We start from the raw sequence: 24,756 nt of genomic DNA on the forward strand, positions 1-24,756 counted from the left end.
AATTTTCCCCAGAAGTTTTTGTATTTTGTTAAGAGTATTTTTACTGGAGGATTTTTCTTCCAAAGTAGATATTAGACATTTTTCAAAAGCCTTCTGACTCTTAAGATTTAGATGGACTCAGTCTTAAATTGGTGCAGCAAATGATTCTCACAGAATCTTTGAATGTAATTATCATATTATGTCTCTGTGTATCTATCTCTCCTGTGTGGGTGGGTGTGCAACGCACATGTGTGTAAACTTTGTAAAGAGTAATTATTTGGTTGTAAATTTTATGAAGTGCAAAATGGTTTGTTCAGGTGATTGAACTATAAATCTATTACAGATTTAGCAGAAGAAAAAATAAAGGTGGTTACATAAAAAGAGAATCTTCCTAGACCAACGTGAAGTGAAAAAAAGGGGGGCATTAATATAGATGTGCACATGTGACTGTATGAGTGTACAGAGATATGTGGATGTATGTATACACACATATATGTGAATCTACTCATAATTGCATATACTCACCCAATTTTGAGATCTTTTGATATGTCCATATTAACGAAGGTTTTTGTTGTTGTTAAAATGGTTTTAAAATTAATATCCTTGTTTCCATCTTATATGTATAGTTAGAATTTTATTCCATTCTTAAATTTTATTAACTTGTATTTTTATATAATATTTAAAGGTAACTATCAAAAACAATTTAAAAACTGCATTTTTAAAAATTCTTTTGGATTCATCTTCAATGATAAATGGGTTTAGGATATAGAGAACAATTTTTTTTGTCACTTTTTCCTTAAATACTGTAATTCATCGATAAAATATGATAAGAGATTAGAGAGTGGACAAAATAAATCAAATAAAAGCTCTATTTGATGACAAATAGAATCATGTGTTTCAGCTCTTTAGATAGGCTGATTATCATTCACAGAAAATAAATTATGAACCCATAAATATATACTTAAAAGGAGAACCTGGGATAAAAGTCAGTTCTTTGCCTTCATATCTAACTAAGATACTTTAATTTCAGTAGCTCTTTATTCCAGTCTTTCTGATTTCCTGTGTCACACTCCCAGAGATCCAGATTCAATGTGCATGATACATTTTTGTACTCCTCAGTCTTTTATTGGTGCCAAAAATAAATATTGGTTTTATTCCTGCTTAAAACATCCTGAAATATGTCCTAATCATAAAAATTAAGAATAAATTTACTTTGGAGTTATCTTGTGGTAATGAAAATATTTTGTTTAAAAACATTTATTTTAAACCTTATATGTTTTTATCCAAATCATTAATCAAAAGTAGCCATCATTTTTGTAATTCCTATTTGCTGAAATTTTAAACCAGAGATACAAATCCCAGCCTTTATGTGATAGCCAACAATGTTCATTTTTATTTAATACTGGAATCTCTTTTCATAATGTAAAAATATTTTTAAGAAAAGTAATTCTAAAATTGTAAGTTAAACAAAGGATTATTTTATTTTATTATTTGAAGAATATCTATTAAAATACCTCTTAGGAAAAATAATTTTATCATAATAAATAATTTTGTGAGTGAAGAGAACATCAAATTAAACATGAAATACAATGGAAATTCCACTACATCCTGAACAATACAAGTGTGCTATTGCTACTATCATTCAACTTTTTTTTTTGGACACTCTAGTTAATGCATGAATACAATAAAAGGTATAAAAGTTTTAACTATTAAAAAGGAGAAAAAAAAGTATTCATCATTTGCAGATGATATAGCCTCAAAGTTCCAAGAGAATCAATGAACAAACTATTACAATTAATAAGAGAATCTTCTCTATCAAGGTGGATGGATTCAAGATCAACATCCTCAAATCAATACTGTTACTTTGTATCAATAACAACCAGTTAAAACATAATAGAAAAATAGTCCCATCCAAAATAGCAATACATGAAAATACTTCTAACAAGAAATGCAAAAAAGAGTTACTGAGCTAAGAATAGTTACTGAAGAACTATTCATCTGTAACAATGATAACAAAGAATCACTATTAAAAATGATAGCTTCTTGTTCCCAAAATGTTGCTTTAAAAATTAATATTTCTGGGCTTCCCTGGTGGCGCAGTGGTTGAGAGTCCGCCTGCCGATGCAGGGAACACGGGTTCGTGCCCCAGTCTGGGAAGATCCCACATGCTGCATAGCGTCTGGGCCCGTGAGCCATGGCCGCTGAGCCTGCACGTCCGGAGTCTGTGCTCCGCAGTGTGAGAGGCCACAACAGTGAGAGGCCCGCTTACCACACACACAAAAATAAATAATATTTCTAAGTTAAATTATACTTCCCCACTGACTTTCATAGCAATATTAGAGATGTATTTTCGACCCTTGAACAACAGGGTTTGAACTGAGCTGGTCCACCTTCTGCGTGATCCCATCCCTGGGGATGTTTGAATCTAAAGATGCCAAACAGATATGGAGGAACTGCCCACATGGAGGCACGACTCTAAATTATTGGAGCATTTCTGACTGCACAGAAGGTCGCCCCAAGCCGCAAGTTGCCAAGGATTCTCTGTAATTTCTACCAGAAACTACATGCCTTCAGCATTGTATTTACTCTTAAAGTTCCTCTTTTAATGAAAAAAAAAAAAATACTACCGTCTATAAGAGGTTAAAATGCTCATTTCTAGTCATGGACCATGCAAGGGAGGCCATTTTATAAAGAGTTATCCTCAGCATTACAATCCATGTCAGAGATGCATATAAATAGTCTGCATATACCTCAAATAATATGTATTATACCAGAACCTCATAGTAATGATACCACTGGCAATAGTAGATACACAGTCAATATCTGATTATTTAAATAAAGATGGGATATAGTTTATACATTTCTTAAAAAATGATTCGTTTGTCATTAAAGACAAACAGGACAGACATCTCACCAAGTTTAGATTATCCCTACCTGGTCTATTTCCTTTACGTCTATTCAAGAATATATCTGGGTAGCAGTAGCTTAGAGCTTGTGAACAAGTTATGGTTGATGGTCATGGACAAGCTAACTGAATATGAAGGAGAATTTTAATTATTATCACTAGAGAGGGCTTCATTTACTACTTTATTCTTCCAGTCCAAATAACTCCCACATCTCAGGCACTTTGATGAAGTTGTGAAAAATAACACCAAGTTTTTTGTTGTTATATTTTTTGATTGCTTGTTTGTTGATTTTACTTGTTTGTTGATTTGCTTAGCTGCATAGTTTCTTCACTTCAGAATCTAACAGTACAAGTGATAACAATAGTGTTAAAAATATTTTGGTAGAATTTTTTTTTCCTAAGAACACACTATAAGAAAAAAAAACAACCACCTTTCGAGGAGTAGAGTAGAAAATTCCAGTCCATTACTAAGAGCTTACACACACACACACACACACACACACACACACACATACACATGCATGTAGGCAGATCCAGACCCATACTCCCAACACACAACTTGTTTCCAAACTTATAGTCTGTTACTATTTTAACTAAATCCTAATTTTTTCAAAGTACTGTAAAATAAATATTGTACAATCAACACTATGTTTTAATATTTTATCTTTAATTTGGGGGAGAAAGAGTTCAAAAATACTATTTTTGGTAGAGCATTGCAGACCTAAGCAAATTAAACAAACAAAAAAATACATAAATTAAAAACAGTTTGACAATTTCCCATAATCCTTTTTGCCATTATTTAATATCACCAGCAATTAAACATGTGTTTTTAAAATCATTTCTGTATGCTTATCCTAAGTGATTTTAAATAAATAGGAAATATTCCATTTAAAATAAAGGGAAAATACTTAACCAATAAAAACTAAATAATAATTTGAAATTGTTATTTAGTTTTTAAGTAATTTTTATTTATTTTCATTTAAAAGTTCTTAATTATTTAAAAAGCTCATGAAGAGTGATTTAATGGGATAATAAATTATGAATTATAAAGGATACAAATACACTAATTTAATATTTGAAGCTTTGAAAATATATAAATATGACATTCTCTTATTTTTCAGTTTTTGAATACTAAACTCAGAACTTTAGGTTAAATGTGACAACTGTGGAGGATTTCTATAACATGAAAATTCAGAAAATTCTCATCCCCAATGGCAATTATACTTGTATTCATTGTGGAATTATTTTAAAATTAAATCTCAACCTACAACTATTATCAGAAATAGAAATTATTTAAATATATATTTATTTTTGCTCTAATTTGGTTTACTGTTGGACTATTGGTAACTATAGACTATATTGATTTAAATTGAAGCTTCATTTAGGAATTGAAGTTTCTAAAAACTCAACTTTTTAAATCTTCTGATAAGTGAATAAATAAGAGGAGTTTGAATAAGTAACACAGTATTCAGAAATCTCTTGGTAATGTGATTTAAACTCCAAATATATTTACAAGCATAAGCTACAATTAACTTTAATATCACACTACTAAATAATGTTCAATTTTCTGATGTAACTTTGATATTAATCAAAATTCAAACTTTAAATTTTCTTACATACCTTCTAAAGTAAAGCTAACTTACCTCTGAGTCATAGAAACATATTATATTTCTATTAAATTACAGTAAGCTTTTGATGGAAATTTAATATTCCTGATTAATTATTTAAATGATTTTCTAAATGTCTTGATTTAAGTCAAATTCACTCTAACTGGGGATATATGTTTTCCGAATTTAATCTCTGATGACCAAAAGAAACAAAATCAAAGAAAAGGTTTTAGTGTGATAATCAGCAAATGCAGCATATTTTAGAATTACAGAGCTAATGCCATGTACTAAATGTCATAGTCAAAGGCACATATGAGATGAAAAAGTCTTACTGACTACTAAACTTGTATATTTTTAAACATCCAAGTATTTGGATCATAGAACAAGATAAAGTTATGAAATTTGAATCAGGTTAGAATGAAAGAAAAGAGAACTAATAATGGTACAAACTTTCAGTGAGCTCTCTTATTTTAGTTGACTTTAAAAAGAAATTAATCAGGTGCCTTTGGGACAAAGGGAATTGTATTTGAAGTGGACTATTTTATTAATATTTTGAAATGGAATAAAGATTTTTTTAAACTAGTCAATTATCTGAAAATGAGAACAGGAGTTCCACCTTGACAAGCAGAATGTCTTAAAATAAATACTGGGGGTGTATTAAAACTCATTAGAAAATGCGTGGAAAAAATTTCCTGTTTCACTTGACAGCTCACTCTAACACATTAGCAGCTTGCTCCTGGGTGTTGGAATTAATTCTGCCACAAATACATTTAGTACATTTCAGGTCCCCTCTCCAGAAGGTTTCTACACTTCATTCTTCAAGTTATTGATGCTTTTCTATGTCTTGTGCTGTGTAGAGAAATAGCTATTGAAGGAAAACTGATTACTTTGGATAGTTGACATAATCTGTTCAATTGTTTTGGGTACCGTTGCTTCTTTTCCCCAAGGAATTCTCAGAGTTTCTTTGCCTTTACTAACCTTGCTCCAGGAGGCAAATTTGTATCAATTGTTATGCATTCTGTTTCCTGTATGAGATAGAGTTGGACTAATATTGCTGCTGTCATTCATTCTCCAAGGAGTATCTTGTTTCATACCAGTAAGATTTAAGATTTTGAGATATTCTTTGAAGAAGAATGTTGGAAGAGTACATTTTCTAAAATGGACCGTTTACATGATTCTGACATAGGTACTCTTTCTCTTTTTGTTTGTTTTTGCCCAAGAATGATCAAATGATCTACTTTTCCCTTGTTGTGATTATCTATTCTTTTCCTTGATAGGATTATTTTTATTTTTGGACTTACGGTTTAATGAAGATAAATGGAATCTTATACAAAATAATAAGACATTCAGATATTTTACCCTGAACTATAATTTGTCGTTGGTAAATAGCGCTATACATATTTTCATAGGGTTTGTGATCATAACCACCATTTTTCTTAATCTTGCCTCTTTTTTTTTTTTTTTGGTCTCACTTCGTCCACGAAGAGGAAGGCTATAGTTCTTTGAGAACAACGAACAGCTTCCTACCCAAGTAAACGTTAGAGAAATTATCTTTTTTTTTTTTTTTTTTGAGAAATGATCATTTGTAGGGAGTGTTTAGGAACTGTGGCAATAACATATGTTTGATTGCTCATTGCTCAGACTAGACCCTTTCATTATATAGTTTTATTCCTCTCTCTTCCAGGTTGGCTGATTGAATAATAGTTGAGGACTACTCTCCTAGCCAGGTGGAATACAAGTTCCATTGGTTTAATTAAGATTATTTTATCAGTGTTTAATAGGCAATATTCACATTTTCTCTTTACCAGTATGCCTGATGCATTGTGTTTTACTATCTGGGTAGTAAAATACTACTTACATATACATATACATATACACATACTTACAATACTTCAAAATACTACTTACATATCACATTATCTATAGACCATAATGAAAAGGAGATTAGGAAACTTATTTTTATAGACATGAAGCTTTAAAATATATTTATTTATTATACAACAATAAAATTTTTTATAGATAATACTAATTTTCCTTTAATTTGCAAATTAGCAAAGCTTTATCATAGAAATAAATAGTACAATGATGGTTGTAATCTGAAATAATTTTATCTGGAGCTTCTCTTTGAATAATTTTAATTTGGGGATTTTAAATGTATTTCATACAGATCTAATGAATGGAATCAAGTTGAAAATATATTTTATATCCTAAAATTACTATAATTTTAATCTATAGTTAGACTATTTCATTTCAAAATATATTGGGTTGATATTGTTTCATTTTAAAATTAATTAGCTCTCAATAATTGAGATTTAATTACTATTAATTAACAGTTAATCTTTTTTTTTAATCATTTTTTCTTTCTGGTCCTTAGATTTCACATTTGTAAAATAAATAGATTGAACAGAAAATCTAAACTGTACCTTCATACTCTAAACTTCCTTGATTTATTAACAGTGCTTATAAATGGTATCAACCTCATAATTAACATTTGCCCTCTCAAAGAATAATTTCAAAGCATTTGAAGATCTAAATAAAATTTAGATCTTGCCTCTTTTTAGGGGGAGGGGGAATGTTGAATGACTGAAAATGTTGAATGATTAAAAACTGACCCTATAATTGTGCTGTTGCTCATCCTTCTATTCATGAACAGGTAACCTGGGCCACCGAATGTGTATATAATCCATTCTGGCCATCTTCACAAAGGAATTATTTGCTTAACAATCAACTTCAGTTGTGTTTACCACAGAAGTAGATGCAAAACTTCACTTTGGTCCAGATTTGGTTTATATAAAGAATAAATAACATTTTTCTTAAACCATAACAACAATTTATGAAGAGCCTACTCCCATGCCATGCAACATTCTAAGGGGTGGGCAAATAAGCATTAAACACTACCAGTCATGTTTGCTCTCTTGGAGGCATCAATTGAGTATGTACATGTGGATGGAGTGGGGGTGGGACTAGACAATAAACAAATAATTGAACAAATAAACAGGTTAAAATGCTACAATACACCTTTAAAAAAACAGAAAAAAACCTAAGGATACATGGAGTCACTGGCAACCTACTTCAGATAGTGTACTCTGGGAAGTAAGCTCTGAAGAGGTGGGCTTAAACATCCCTTATTGAATGCTGGACAGTAAGGGGATAATCATTGTCCCTGAAGCATAGGTGGGAGATTAGTTATCAGGCAAAGACCAGGCCGAAGTTGTTCTGGCTTTTTATTGCTGATAAACTGTAGCAGTTGCTCCCAAAGCTGGCTGACCATTAGACATTGGGTGGACCAAAACTAATGGATGCCCCTGCCAGAACAGAATCCTGGAATTTGTATGTTTTTAAAATTCCCAAAGTGATATGATATGCAACCATTTTGGGAAACTATTTGGGGTTCACACTGTTAAAAGATGTTTTGCCTTTATAACTTGGCATCACCAATCTTTTCAATCTCACCTCTTAAACACAATAAACCCCTTCCCTCCAATGCACACACACAAAAGTGATACACATATGCATGTGCCATCACTAGGCTGTTACATTCCCTTCTGTATGGATTGCCCTCTCAGCAAAAACACCTTCTCTTCCCCTGCTGTTCTACTCTTTCACCTCATACTACCTCACTGTTCCCCTGGTGAAATCTCATTATCCCTTCAAATTCCAGTTAATTGTTATCTCCTTTGTGATGTCTAATAAGGTGGCATATCCAATTTCTTCTTAGTAGTTTCCTCCTTTCCATTTCATCAGTGGGGTTTGGTAATCAGCCAATACACTATTACAAAAATTTTTTTAAAGAATAATATGAAAACTTAAAAATTTTTAATTCACCATTATTTACATCATCTGTTTTTCCATTAGATGGAATGTTTCCTTGATATTTTATTTACAGTTAAGATGATCTATGGGATTTCCTACCATATGTTGACTCGTTGAATATTTTAATGTAGTAGTAACTATCTTTGTATTACTCATCTTCAAGATAACAAGCCTATAATTCACTTTGCACTAGATTATTTTTACAGCACTGTTGTGTACAGGCTCTTCCAGTGCCTTCTGAAAACCAACCTTATATAAAGTTCAAAGTTACAGCCTAGGGTTTTCACCCCAGTCCAGTTAAGCTATGTTGGATAAATTTGTATATTGATTTTTTTTTTTCATTGATACTTAGTACTGCTTTCAAGGTAAATCCCCTTTGCAAATACTCTAAACTTCCTAACCTGTATTCAACTTGAGGCTTATTTTACAGACTAAGCCACTTATTCTTACATCATTTCACACTTGTTCTTTTTTGTATATCATGTTTTCTCTTATTTCCCTCATTTCCTTGAGATCTTAAAGTGCTGTGGGAAGATATGTTTTTATTTCATGGTGCTGTATTAGTGTTATTTGTATTTTTAAGATAAGGTATTAAGCATTGAATCTAGGTTAGTATATAAGTAAGCTTAAGAAAATTCTTGGTTACAAACCCTCTATTCCCCTTTTAATTAACATACTGGTTTTTACATATTTTAAAATTTTATTCATTGATTGCATTTATTTGGCTAAATTTTCCTAACAGTGTTTGCTGAGTTCTTATGATATTAAATATTTTATAAAAGTGTCACTTTTTAGGAAAGTGCAACTAATATTATAGTATTGCCTACAGCAGTTTCAAAGCAACGTGCACTAATTAATGTGTGTGTGCATGCATGTGTGTATGTGTGTATTTGTATGTGTATTAAATATTCTGGGTCCAAAGATACTTTTCAGGGAGGAACAAAAAACTGTTGGCTTTTGATTATAATGTGAAACATTGCCTTCTTAATCTATTTTTTGTTGGAGTTTTAACAGGAACTATTATTTCATTTATGCTTGGAAGTTTATAGAATATATTCATGATTCTCTGTTTTTGAGAAAAACATGTAAAGAGAGGGAGTCTCTTAGTGGTTTTACCCAAAGAAGTAAGAACAGTGTGATATCTGGCAGCATTGTGAGCCATTGTATTTTATTTTAGGTTACTATTGTTACCTCTATGGAAGCATCATTAATGCCCAATCACAAGAGAATCTTCTTTCTTTTGTTTTGCCTCTGCAAGCTTGTCAATGGAGTTCCATTTTCATTTGCCATCTCTTTTAGGTGTTTGTGTCAAACAATTATTTTCCATCTAGGGAAACCAGTTTCTGCACTGGGGACAGAATTCATCTAAGCTGCCTTTTATTTTTGAAATACTCATTGTTTTTTTCCTTAAGAAATTCAGTTACTGTAATTTTCAATAAAGTGAGAAGTAAATAAAATTTATGTGGGCTATCTTTCTACACAAGGTGTTGTGACATGCTTAGGGACTATTACCAAGTGTCCCCCTCAGGTGTGTGTGTATGTGTGTGTGAATGTGTTTATTTTTCTTTTGTTTGGGGAGTGGAGTGGAGGGAGGAGAGTTGGTTCAGGTCAGCAAACTCCCAAAGGAAAACATTGTAAAAGCTCAAAGAAGTAAAATATTTTTTTCCTACGTACTGTTTTTAGAATATACTTTAGAGAATCATTGTCATGGTTAGATATTGAGCAAGCCTTCAATTGTAAAGTTTTCCTGGCAACTTTAACAATGGAAAAATTGTGTTGGGAACATCTGTTTATACATTGATTCCCTTCCTAAAGAAAACAAAGCTAATCTTCATCACTTTTTCTATCCATCAGTCAATCTATCCCACCATACATCCATCTATCATCTCTCCAACCAAGGGTCAGGAAATGCACACTTATGAGCTGAAAGAACTGGGAGAGGACAGCAGTAGCAGGACTGTACTCCAGACACACAAAGCTGGAACTTTGTAAGAGACAGGATCAGTCCATATTGCTTGGAGAGCTCCATTCATTAAGTTAGATTACAAGGTTGAAATTTAAACTGTGAAACACAGAGTTAGGCTTAGAACACTGAGGAAATAAGAAATAGCAATTGCCTATCTAGTAAGAAAATACATTGAGAATATTGCTTACCAATAGTTCCTCTGACATTATGTGATCTAACTTAGTCCTGTCTATAATCTTCCACACAATCTCTGATGTAATGGAGGCTCAGGAACCATTTGTACAAGAATTCAGAATAAAGTGATTTCCTAATCACGAATATTCAAAATAGAACATCTACAAGATTCAGGATACATGCTTCAGTTAAGTTTTGTTTTTGTAAGTAGCATTTGTTGAAAGTTCTCGTCATATGGAGTCTTTAACTTAACCACATTATTTTCTGAGGATTGTCCTATGGTAATGAATTAGTCACTTTCATGTGAGCTAGACTCAAAGCAGTGATTTGGAGTAATAGAATCTTTGTCTCATCAATCTCACGAACCATTTAGTCCCCATTTCTAGAACAGTTTTAAGTCTATTTCTAAATGTATATTCTATCTTTATATTATGCCAATCAAATATGCTCTCAAAGGAAAGCTGAGTGGCTCAATTATGCCTATTGATGCCTTTCCCCTCAATTTCAGGACTAGTGCTTCTGAATTACTGTGGGCAAAACTTGGATGATCTCCATTGGGGAAGAATAATGGAGGAGCAAAAAAAAAAGATATGAGACAATTGATTTAGAATTCAGTGTTTTAGCTTGAATCTTTGTTCCCTTGACTGTTACGGAGTTATATTCATTTGTGATTTGCCTACAATTTTAGGACATTGCATTTGTTTTATTTGTTCATTTTTTTAAAATTCCTCTCTGCCAAAAATTCACATTTTTGTCAAAGAAGTACACAGACACTTTTGCATAATGTATATGTATAATTATAAATATGTGATATGATGAATTCACTCAAATTTTGTGTAATGAAGTCAGGACCCTCTTTTAAGCACAAGTTAAACATGGATTTTTTTTTAACTTGTTTTAAGCTTTCCTAGCAAGACCCAAAGTTTCCTTTGATGATAATTTTTTGACAAGAATTGGAAGATCAGTCCTGAATTAGAATATTTGCTTTCAATTTTTTATCTTCACTATTTGTAATTAGATCTATATTTACTACCTATAAATATCAATTATTCCAAAGAAATGGCTATCAATCATACCTAAGATGAATTATGGCTCTGTGAAGTATAGGAGTAAAAAGGATACTAATGTGTGAGCTACATATCATTTTTCTTAATGACCAGACATGACATAACCATTAGTACCATTTTATTTTTTTTTGAGTATGAGTGTTTCTGAATAAACTTATATGATTATCCTAAACTTGATTATGGTTGCTATAACCTGGGCTGTATTGCTTTTGCTAGGACTTGGGTTTTTACCATCACCTTTTTTGGGGGGCAAGTTTAGTAATTTCATTCTCCTCTGATATTAGTATTCTAATGTAATCATATGTTAGCCATTGTTTTCTGTTTAATTTCAAAATTATTGACTTTGCACTTTGGATAAGCAGAATTTTTTTAAGTATTTTATTGTACATAAATGATAAGAGCATGTTAAATACTGACATTTTACTATATTTCTCATTATGCACGCTATCTGATTTTATCTACTGGCACTCTTCTTTCTTTCCCCAGCTAAGCAGTGCCCTTTATCTCAAAATGTGGAGATAGTGTGGACTAAAATTATTGATTTTTCAACATATGCCCAAATGTTTGAATGTGAAATGTGAACAAACTAGAGAAAATTCATGTGAATTTCTCTTTTATTCCTTTAACACAAATTTCCAAAATATACAGCATCGCTGTACTTCGTAAAAATTTATTTTTATGGAAAGACCAGATTCTATTTCTCTAGGTTATCCAGAGAAAATGGGAAAATTAGTTTCATCTGTTAACTTTTAAACACTTCAACTCAAGGAAAAATAAATTCTAGATTACCTTTTTAAAGTTTTCAGTTTTCAAATTAAATTTTATTTCTGTACAAGTAGGAAACAGTCTGTTTCACTATAACCTAAACTGTAAAATGAAGGACGGTTAAGTAAAAAAAAAGAAATGAAGTGTATTACTTCTTGCAACTGATAGTAAATGCCAAAGACTAATACTCAAAAGATGTGGTTTAGAAAGGAAATGTAATTTAATTCAGAATGTCTTGAATAGATATATGAACCACAGCATCATAAATGGTTTGTTTTCAAAAGAAGTTGAAGTTGAACTGTCCTTTAAAGTTAACATCTGGAAGTTCGCCAGCAATTCTTGGACTAAATAAACCTGCAGCTGACTTATTTTGACAATTTCCTTATTATAAGTTTTCTTATGATAGCACCATAGCATAATAGTTAATAACAACATAGATTGAGTCATAGGACCTTGATTCTAATCCTGACCCTTCCACTTAATAGTCATGCTCAGCAAGCTATTTAAGAGCTCTGTGCCTCATTTTCTCCATGGATAAATAAAATGCGATACTTTTAGTTCAACTTCATAAGTTTTCTATTTGTTAGTATTTTTTAAATATTTCCAGTATTTTGTACAGTGACTGGCATAGAGTAAGCTCTCTATAAGCAATGTTAAATAATTAATAAATATTAAAATACTTTAAAATGTTTTTTGGTTACAAAATAGAAAACATATGTATTGACATAAAACCCTAAAAATAAGGTATATGTGGCAGGGTAAGAGAAGAAGGAAGGAAGGAAAATGGATGTATTGATGAAAGAGGAGGGAGGGAGAAAAGAAAGGAGAAGAAGATGGGAAGCAGGGAAAGTCAAGGAAAAATATTTTCCTGAGGTACCAGACAAGATGTCAGGATGAGTTCTTATAAATGAATTGGAGAAGGGCATGTTATTTTTTGTGCTAATAAATTTCCTTATAAAGTCAATTTTACCCATGATAAAGGAATGGAAAAATCTAGTAACTTTTCAGTAGTGCTCCCAAATTTTATCAATGTCAGGATTCCTGTACTCAGTTCTATATTCTCTTAAAAATATATAACCTCAAGGATCCATTAAAATATTTTCAATAGATTACCTGACAGGTGGTCTTGAGTTTATTTCATTGTGGTAAATATAAAATCACATGTACACTTGTTTTTAAGATCTTTGAATGATGAGAATATGTAATTTTTAAAAGGGGGTGGATAGTTAAGTCAAAATAATTGATAAAACTTTTTAAGTTACCTGTGATTTGAGCCTAGGTTCTAAGTTTAGCTCAAAATTAATAGAAGAATCCAACTTTCCTTGGTTACGAATTGTGCGTGACTCTTTGTAAAAGTTGTTGATATATGACCATCTTTTGGAGCAAAGAGATATATTTAATTAGAAACCATAGCTCTGTTAATAAGTTTATTTTCTGGTTGTATATTTTATAGCCACAGTCAGAGGGCATAGGATTAGATTTTCTTCTATATCGTAACAGTATTATATAAATATTATAAAATAAAATAATATACTATACTAAAAAGTTAGCTTTCATAACATCATCTTCAAACAAAAATATATCACGATCTATAAGAAGTAAATTTTACCCAAATTGGACAGTTTTTAATTTATTTTTACCTCTGGTTATTTTCAAATAATCTTAATTAATGATTATGAAAAAATTAGCCTTTTCTCATGTATTATGAAGAAATATTAAATGTAAATCTATCTTTATATAACTGTCCAGAAGATTTTTCCCCCTGGAAACTGAACAATTTATAATCCCCAAAGGACATATCTTTGAAAGATTAATCTATTTTGTGTCCTTTAGTTGGCTAATAGCTTCCACTTATTAAATATTCCCTGATGAGAAATTACTGCTTTTACCATCCAGTCTCCTATTTTAAAAACCCTACTTCACAGGTATTAGGAGAGATCTAAGTGACAAATAAGCCTAGTGAATGGCTGTTCAATTAGAGTGTAAAACCTTTTTAAGTGCCATTTCAAAAAGTCAGACTGTATACTTCATAGAACTTAGAGGAGGTCATGTGCTAAAAAATTGCTCATAATGATTTAATTCATTCATTTTATAGATTACAGTTTCCGCTCTTCTGTTGATGCACAATGGATTTATGTGTTTAACTCCCATTAACACTAATGGTAGTTTTGTTAAAAATACACTAAATGTATTTTTGTAAAACAGAAATACATTTAAAAGAAATAGTCTCTTTTCCTAACTGTTAACTACATACCCCTTTCCTTTCTAGACCTGTGTAAAAATTTGAATTTAGGCAAAAATTTAGAAATTCTATGATAAGGACATTTAAGTTATTGACAGATTTACTTTAGAGGGATCTCTTTATCATTTCAAATCTTCTTAGAATGATTGTCTAAAAATTACAGTTTTTTTTCTCTTTTCTGAATATAATTATTTGGGATTAATTTTGCATGTTGCTTACTGAATCATTGCAGGGTATGACATTGGTAAGTATTATCATATTATAGATCATTGAAAGCTTAAAAACTACAGCTTTCCATTGATTAAACATTTAAAATATTTTTTTTCTTTTTCAGTTTTAGGCTATATTTGACTCTAACTTAATTCCAATATGGCTTTAGTGTAGAGAATATTTAAGGCACTGGTGGCAGTGTGTCCAAAATAATTTCTCTCACTCATTGAGTCAGAAATAAGTAAAATGTATGGACATTTTCCAGTTACGTATTTTTTAATTGAGGTATAGTTGACGTACAACATTATATTAGTTTCATGTGTACAGCATAATGATTTGGTATTTGTATATGTTGTGGAAAGATCACCACATAAGTCTAGTTAACATCTGTCACAATATATAGTTACAGAACTTTTTTCTTCCTGTGATGAGAACTTTTAAGATCTTCTTCCTTGGAAACTTTCAAATATGCGATACAGTATTATTAACTAATGCCATGCTGTACATTACATTCTGGTAACTTATTTTATAGTAGAAAGTTTGTACCTTTTGACTCCCTTCACCCATTTCATCCACTCCACACCCCTTACCTTTGGCAACCACCAATCTACTCTTTGTATCTATTCTATGACTTTTGTTTTTTTAAGATTCCACCTATAAGTGAGATCATATATTTGTCTTTGTCTGACTTATTTCACTCAGCATCATGCCCTCAAGGTCCATCCATGTTGTCACAAGTGGCAAGCTCTCATTCTACTTTATGGCTGAACAATATTCCATAGTATACATCTACCATATTTTCTATATCCATTCTTCTCTTGTGGGACAGTTAGGTTGTTTCCATATCTTGGCTACTGTAAATAATGCTGCAATGAACATGGGGGTGCATATATTATTTCAAATTAGAGTTTTTGTTTTCTTCCAATAAATACCCATAAGTGGAATTGATAGATTATATGGTAGTTGTAGGGACATTTTTGATGAGCTACTTGATGTATCAGTTGGGAATTAGCATAAAGACTTGAAGGTACTCTGAGTTTTGTTTCTGGAGATGGTGCACACAACTTGCTAGTGTTGTCCAGACCTAAGGTAAGTTAGAATGTGATAATTTACAACATTTATGTGGGCTATCCTCTTTCATGCTTAGATGAATTTATGAAAACTAATAGTAATAATATAACTGGGAAAAAGATAAATCACTTGTCTGATTAACCAAATAATGCTTTATTTGTGTTGCAATATGCATAAGGTATGGATCTATCTAAATATTAATTTACATGAGGAATATAAATGATAGTTATAATTAAATAATTAAAAAGTAGAACTAAAATATAGCTCTTATTACTCTCTTGCTAGGAATCCTCCAATGGATGCCTATTTCACCTAGAGCAAATCCAACCTCCTTATAATGGCCTAACGTGCTTTCAAAAGAAATAAAAGAAATACAGTTCAATAGACTATAAGAAATATAAGTGCTTGTACATTTTCTAGTAATTACATTAATAAATAGATAAAATTTTTGCTTACATATTTTATGATTTAATTTCTATTTTATTTAAACCAGTATATCTAAAATGCCAGTTCAATAAATAATCAATACTGAAAATTGTTAATTACCTATTTTACTTTTTTTATACTCATCTTTGAAATCCAGTGGTTATTTTACACCAAACAGCTCTTCTCAATTTGGATACTAAGTTTTACCCAGGATTACTCGTTACTTGGAGTTCATAAAATTTCCAGTTGAAAAAGTAGATTCACACACTCAAGATGTTTTAAATATACTTAAAATTTTTCCAATAACTGAATTGACTACCAAAATAAATTCCTAGTTATGTCTACATCCACAATGACAAATGCTTCAGTTTTTAAATATAAATTAATTATTACTATCAGATATAAGTTAATTAGATTTATGCAAAATTTTAATTTCTAAGTTGCATTAGGCACATTTCAAGTGCCCAGTGACTATATGTGGCTAGTGGTTACCAAACTGCATAGTGTAGCTTTATTTGATAAAGCTCTGGTTATCACTCTGACCTCATTTTCTACTACTCTCTTTCCTACTTCTCTCCAGCCACATCAGCTGCCTTTCCCTCCCTGCAGCTCTCACATTGTCCCCTACCCGAGGCCTTTGCACTCTGTTTCCTGTGCCAACAGTGCTTCTCCTCCAGAATCAACATGGCTAACTCCCACAAATCCTTCCAACCTTTGCTCAAATCTCGGCTTCTAGTGGGGTTTACCCTGACCCTGCTAGGGAAAAATCACTCCCCCAGCTCTACGTTTATCTTGCTCTCATTCTTTTCTCCTTGAAACTTATCTCGTGCCAACATCCTAAATGATTTACTCTTTTAAAAGAATGTTGATTGTTTATGTTTTTTTCCCATAAATAGGATATAAGCTTCCAGATGATGGGGAATTTTTATTCCTTTTCTTTAGTTACATGTACCAAGCAGGTAGAACAGTATTTGGCATGTAATTGGTGTTCAGTAAGATTTTGTTGAATTAATAATTAAATGGCTTCCTACAGTTTGGATTTGCAAACTGAGGGGCAGATAATGGGCCCTACTTCATAATATTCTGTTTAAGTCAGCAAGATTTCTCCTCTACTAAATGTCCCCTGAGAAAAGGAGAGGGTCAGAGAGCACTGGAGAGAGAGCCAGGAGACCTAATCTCTGTTCTCATCTCTGTTGTTATGTATCTTGGGTAAGCCAAGTCACAATTCCAGGACTGAGATTTTTCTCCTCTGTATTATGAGGAAAACAGAACAGGCATCACTGAATTTCCTTCCATTTCTAAAAATCATACTCAGAGCTATTCTTCTCAAACAGCATTTCCAAGTCTCAAACAGCATTTCCAAGAAAGTTTGAATAAATCCATCCACTGGGAGCAAAATGCAATTTAGCATAGCTCAGTAAGCAATCTGATGCTGTACATATTTGCAAGGCTGTGCACTCCAGAGAACACAGTTAAAGCAGAGCCCATAATGGGGAAACAATGAATAAATAAATGAGAGGAAATTGGCATAGCCAATATTGGAGACAACGAATAGGGAACTTATGATGGTGAAGAACTCCTATTGAGAGACATAGGTGTAAAATACATTAAAATATGTTTAATTTAGTGCTCAGGTCCAAGAAATTTTTTTAATATCATAAGGGGTCATAAAACATAATTTGAACCAATAGAAGTTTAGTGAAGCCTGGAAATGATGTAACTTGGTAGGTTTAGATTTTCTTCTATAAATAGAGTTCTGTACACCATGGAAAATAAATAACTGCAATTAGAGAGATTTTAGTTAAGAAGGGAATGTCTGAAGTGGTAATATAAGGCAGAATGTGGAAATTTATAAGACATACAAATTTTAATAGGATTCCAGAGGTTAGGAGAAATTATTCATGACAGAAAAGATAAATTTCATTTGAGGGACATTATCAGAGCATTTTTACTTGTATCTGTTACATTTACTTCATATTCCCACTTTGTTTTGTTCTTAGTTGTTTTATTGTCTCTCTAATTTGATAGTAAATATAAGAATGTATAAAACTTTAGGAGTGAGAAACAAGAACCAATTTCCAATTTTATAATTTATTTCTGTATACATATATATGTGTATATATGTATGTATATATAATTATGTGTTTTATGTACATTCAATTATAATTTTCAGTCATAATATAATATAAACTATGAAAGAAAAAGTAATGAAAAGTCATCTCATCTTTTCTTAAACAAAACGTGATAAGTTCAGTACTTGAAAAAACAATGGAGAAAAATAGATGATTGATTCAATCAAATTTAACGATTTAAAAAGTGCTTATTGAGCTTCCCTGGTGGCGCAGTGGTTGAGAGTCTGCCTGCCGATGCAGGGGACATGGGTTCGTGTCCAGGTGTGGGAAGATCCCACATGCCGCGGAGCGGCTGGGCCCATGAGCCATGGCTACTGAGCCTGCGCGTCCGGAGCCTGTGCTCCGCAACGGGAGAGGCCACAACAGTGAGAGGCCCAAGTACCGCAAAAAAATAAATAAATAAATAAAAAAGTGCTTATTATTAGAAAGCCAAAGTCAATAGCTGATATTTTAAATTCTCTTACAGATGTACAATGACCTTACTAAAATAATATCTCCATTAGCACTACTGAAAACTAATCAAAAAATGAAGTGCCCATTTAATAATTAATATCACCTAAATTGCTGGCAATATTCATTGTGTTAAGTCTGTTCAAAAGAGCTGTAGGTTTTCACTTTAGAACAGACATAACCCAAGAAATAAGGCAGTTTGATATTTCTTAAATACTAAGACTCTGAGATCCACCTTCTCTCTACAGTAAACCAAGTTAAGGAATTGAGACAAAAAAAAAAAAAAAAGTTTACATAATGTAATATTGTCAAGGCAATTGTATATTTGTTGCTGTTACATGTATTATGTTTGCTGCTGTTCTTTTTGTTTCAGGTGTACAGCAAATTAATTCAGTTATATATATACATATATCTGTTCTTTTTCAGATTCTTTTCCCATATAGGTTAGGTTTTAATTTTTTAAATGACCACAATCTTTAACATGTTATTATTCATTACTGAAAGAATTAGATGAGTTCCTTTTAATGTAAAACTACCATTACTTAGCCAAGTGTGGCTCATCAACATACATAAAGTATACTTAAAGTCAGGAATTTAAAGCCATTTGGAAGTCAATCTTATTTACCAAAAGTAGTCATTATTTCTTGGGGAAAAATGTCATATTAAAGGATAGCAAGCTAATTATCTCAAAATTTAACTCAACTATTGAATTAAAATTTATTAAATTACATGCCAGCAGTATTTTTTAAATTACATGCCAGCAGTATTTTTCCATATATTCAACTAGATAACCACACAGAGAGAGGCATTGTCAAATGTAGTTACATAAAAAAAATCATATTAGAATTGACTTTAATTACCGTGATAATAATTTCAATGCTTAACAGTGAAGTCAGGATATATTATTTAATTAATGTCCAAAAATTTTAAAAATATGAAAAGATATATCTTTTAAGAAAATGTCAAGATTCTCATCAATTATAACAAATGTAGCAGTCTGGTGCAGGGGGATGTTGATAATGGGGGATTTTATGCTTGTGTGGATGCAGGGAGTAAATGAGAAATCTCTGTACCTTTTTTTCAATTTTGTTGTAAACCTTAAACTGCTCTAAAAAAAAAGAAGTCTTAGTTAAAAGGTTATATGATGACTAAATTCAATGTGATATCATAGCGGGGATCCTGGGACAGAAAAAGGACATTAGGGAAAAACTAATGAAATCTGAATAATGTGGAGTTTACCTAATAATATATCAGTATGAATTTGTTAGTTGTGACAGAGGTACTACAGTCATGTAAAATGTTAACAACTGGGGAAAGTGGGTACAGGGCATATGGAACTCTCTGTGGGGTCTTTGCTGTAAATCTAAAATTTTGCTAATATTAAAAGTTATTTAAATATATGAAAAACTTGTCAAGATTATAAGGTTCAAAAATGTTTAATTAGTTACTTTTCTGAGGCTCTCCATGCATTATCTCATTTAATCCTTACATATATCTTATGGGGCAGATTCTATTATTATCCCCTCAAGTAGCTTAGGAGAAAGTTGAGGCACTAAGAAGTTAAATAACTTGCTCACATTAGTGATGAAGACAGGATTTTATTGTTGTTGTTAGTTCCCATAATTACTTGTCTTCTGTTTCATTGAAGTTTGCCACAATAATGTCTGTTCAAGTGGCTGGACATAAAAACTCCAGCGCCACATTCCTCTGAAGGGCACTTTTGATAAAGGCAACTGATTTTGCCATTCTCATCAACTTTGTGGTATTTCAGGACAGCCAGTTTAATTAATTTTTTTTTTTTTTTTTTTTATGCTTTACTCGTCTTGGGAGTAGTGTAAGACTTCTTCCTCTTTTTAGTAGCCAGGATTTGAACTGAGGAAATTTGATGTTAATCACTGAGTTACCAAACTTACCAAACTACAAAAAAGAAAGAAAGGGCTTTCCTGGTGGCGCAGTGGTTGAGAGTCCACCTGCGATGGAGGGGACACGGGTTCGTGCCCCGGTCCGGGAGGATCCCACATGTCGTGGAGTGGCTGGGCTTGTGAGCCATGGCCGCTGAGTCTGTGCGTCCGGAGCCTGTGCTCCACAGTGGGAGAGGCCACAACAGTGAGAGGCCCTCGTACCGCAAAAACAGAAAAAAGAAAAAAGAAAGAAAAAACCTGTTGAAACAGATATTAATTTTACCAACAATTTTTTTTTTTTTGCGGTTGAGGTTCTTTCACAATATTCCTGTATTATGAAGTATTTTATTGTTGAGGTTCTTTCACAATATTCCTGTATTATGAAGTATTTTATTGTAACAGAAACGTTTTTATTGGAAAGGGTGACTAAGGATCTAGTAGTAAGAGATACTTATGAGATATGCTGTCAGTTTTTCTCTGACTATTAAAAAATTGTTTTTGGACACCAATATTGTTTCCAGATATATTATTTTTTCATATGGGCTTCCCGTAACTGTTATGTTCAAGTACTGAATTGATCTTGTGATTTTACATGTGCACTGTCACTCTATCACAGGTAATTCCTTTTGAATGATGATGACTATATATTTGTAAACCAAAACTATAAAATCTTCATTGATTTATTTTACAGGTATATATTAAATAGTTATTATTTTTAAATTCACCATATATATATATATATATATATATACATTTATTTTAAACATATTTTAAAATGTAGTCTTCAAATAAAAGTGCATGAGATTAAATATTCAATTTTGGTCTAAAATTGTGTGAAAAAAAATTTTTGCCAATTGCTATGCTATAGTTGTGTTAATAAAATAACTTCTTTTCTGATGAGTGTTAATAGTAAGCAAAATTACATATAAAAAATTCTTTAGTAAAGCACAGTTAAACTTTAATATCATATGATGAGTTTTCACTGTTGTGTAGAAGTAAAATCTTGGCTTCACGTTTGGTGCACGCAAACTCTACCAAGAAAAAACAAATTACCTTGACAACTTTTGCTCCATTGACTGATTTCAATGTTTAATTCTTTAATGCGGATTTATGTACATCAAATTTTATAGAGAATGTGTATGGAAATATGGTTCAAAATAACATTGCTAATGATCTTAGTAAGAAAGAGAGAGTCATTTAGTAAGGGATAAATGCCTGCTAGCTATCCTCTAAGCGTTTTTAGCTCTTTGTGCCCCTGACTTCCTTTAAATGATCCTATTTTTAAAACTTGTCTTGGAGAAAGTGAAAGAACAGAAAATCCATAGTTAGTAGTCAACCAATAACAATTCCTTTGTGTTTTTTGGATATCTCAGAAAACAAATCATATCGAACTACATGCATTAATACAAATATACCGGGTGTTCCTGCCACAGCAAGAAGGTTGACATTATGATTTGGGATCATCCACCAGCTTTTCAGAGCTGAGAAGAACAAAACAAGATGTTCCATTTTGGATTAACATAGCATCTTTTATAACTTTGTACATAATTACATATAAAGCTGGGTAAGGACATTTTTATAGCATGATATCATCAATGTAAAGCTTTACAGGATTCACTGAAACAAAGAGAATTCATATGCAGATATCTTATCTGCAGAAAGCCCAGAAACTGTCTCCCTATTTTACACTCATAACTTTCATTCAGAAGAGCCTAGTGAAAAGATGTTCTCTGCAATGTTACGTATTTCTTTCTTTCTTAAAATGAGCCTTTTACAATCTATTGGGGAAAGATATAGCTATTTTCTCCCTTGGGCATGTTCAAGTACATATAGGGCATCACTTAATGCTGTTTGCAACCTTGTTTGTTTTTCCTGTCAGAAGGCTTTCTTTCATTTTCACTCTTGCCATAGGGCAAAAAACTTTAGGTAGTCTGCATTTCTGGGATGTCTAAAGTAACACAGAAATGTTAAAGTATTTTGCAGTATTGCTGTTATAACCACCTCTATAAAAAAGGGATGTTTTAAGTGATCTGATTTTACCACACTGGATTTCTGTTTAATGTTTATGTTGTGTTATTGATAACTAAGAAAATGGAGTAAATCCAAATGGGCTCAGTTTAGATTAGATTTATAAGTATTCTTTAAGTTTTATCCTCCAAAAGAAAAAAATCATTCTTAGTGACAACTATTTTTTTTAATAGATCTTTATTGGATTGTAATTTCTTCACAATACTGTGTTAGTTTCTGTTGTACACCAAAGTGAATCAGCCATATGCATACATATGTCCTCATATGCCCTCCCTCTTGAGCCTCCCTCCCATCCTCCCTATCTCACCCCTATAGGTCATCGCAAAGCACCGAGCTGATCTCCCTGTGCTATGCTGCTGCTTCCCACTAGCTGACTATTTTACATTCGGTAGTGTATATATGTTGATGCTACTCTCACTTCGTCCCAGCTTCCCCCTCCCACCCTGTGTCCTCAAGTCCTTTCTCTATGTCTACATCTTTAAAACTGCCCTGCAACTAGGTTCATCATTACCATTTTTTTTTTTTTTAGATTCTATATATAAATGCATTATCATACGGTATTTGTTTTTCTCTTTTTGACTTACTTCACTCTGTATGACAGATTCTAGGTCCATCCACCTCCCTACAAATAACTCAATTTTGTTTCTTTTTATGACTGAGTAATATTCCATTGTATATATGTGCCACATATTCTTGATCCATTCATCTGTCGTTGGACATTTCAGTTGGTTCCATGTCCTGGCTATTGTAAATTGTGCTGCAGTGAACACTGTGATAAACATGTGTCTTTTTGAATTATGGTTTTCTCAGGGTATATGCCCAGTAGTGAGATTGCTGGGTCATATGGTAGTTCTGTTTCTGGTTTTTTAAGGAACCTCCATACTGTTTTCCATAGTGGTTGTATCAATTTACATTCCCACCAACAGTTCAGGAGGGTTTCCTTTTCACCACACCCTTTCGAGCATTTATTTTTTCTAGAGTTTTTGATAATGGCCATTCTGACTGACATGAGGTGATGCCTCATTATAGTTTTGATTTGCATTTCTCTAATAATTAGTGATGTTGAGCATCTTTTCATGTGCATCTTGGCCATCTGTATGTCTTCCTTGATGAAGTGTTTATTTAGGTCTTTCACCCATTTTTTTTTTTTTTTTTGCAGTACGTGGGTCTCTCACTGCTGTGGCCTCTCCCGTTGTGGAGCACAGGCTCCGCAAGCACAGGCTCAGTGGCCATGGCTCACGGGCCTAGCTGCTCCGCGGCATGTGGGATCTTCCCAGACTGGGGCACAAATCCATATCCCCTGCATCGGGAGGCAGACTCTCAAGCACTGTGCCACCAGGGTAACCCCCACTCATTTTTTAATTGGATTGTTTTTTTTGATATTGAGCTCCACGTGCTGTTTGTATATTGTGGAGATGAATCCTTTGTCTGTTGTTTCATTTACAAATATTTTCTCCCATTCTGAGGGTTGTCTTTTTGTTTTGTTTATGCTTTCCTTTGCTCTGCAAAAGCTTTTAAGTTTAATTAAGTCCCATTTGTTTATTTTTGTTTTTATTTCCGTTACTCTAGGAGGTGGGTCATAAAAGATCTTGCTGTGGTTTATGTCAAAGAGTGTTTTTACTATGTTTTCCTCTAAGAGGTTTATAGTGTCTGGTCTTACATTTAGGTCTTTAATCCATTAGTATTTTATTTTTGTGTATAGTGTTAGGTAGTGTTCTAATTTCATTCTTCTACATGTAGCTGTCCAGTTTTCCCAGCACCACTTATTGAAGAGGCTGTCTCTCTCCAGTGTATGTTCTTGCCTCCTTTGTTGTAAATTAGGTTGCCATATGTGCATGGGTTTATCTCTGGGCATCCTATATTGTACCATTGAGTTATTTTTCTGTTTTTCTGCCAGTACCATATTGTCTTGATTACTGTATCTTTGTGGTATAGTTTGAAGTCGGGGAGCCTGATTTCTCCAATTCTGCTTTTCTTTCTCAAGATTTCTTTGACTATTCGGGGTCTTTTGTGTTTCCCT

At 32.4% G+C, this 24,756-nt stretch overlaps 1 protein-coding gene and 1 pseudogene across 1 annotated transcript in view; one reads left to right on the plus strand and one right to left on the minus strand.

Moving 5' to 3' along the window:
• CADM2 (cell adhesion molecule 2) overlaps nucleotides 1-24,756 on the plus strand; it is a 1,104,423-nt gene that overhangs the window by 95,173 nt on the left and 984,494 nt on the right. The gene's annotated exons all lie outside the window — the stretch shown is intronic.
• LOC103090212 (ubiquitin-40S ribosomal protein S27a pseudogene) overlaps nucleotides 20,447-24,756 on the minus strand; it is a 25,480-nt pseudogene continuing 21,170 nt past the window's right edge.

This window comes from Lipotes vexillifer, unplaced genomic scaffold, assembly GCF_000442215.2.
Source record: "Lipotes vexillifer unplaced genomic scaffold, Lipotes_vexillifer_v1.1 scaffold380, whole genome shotgun sequence".
Classification (NCBI taxonomy): Eukaryota; Metazoa; Chordata; class Mammalia; order Artiodactyla; family Lipotidae; genus Lipotes; species Lipotes vexillifer.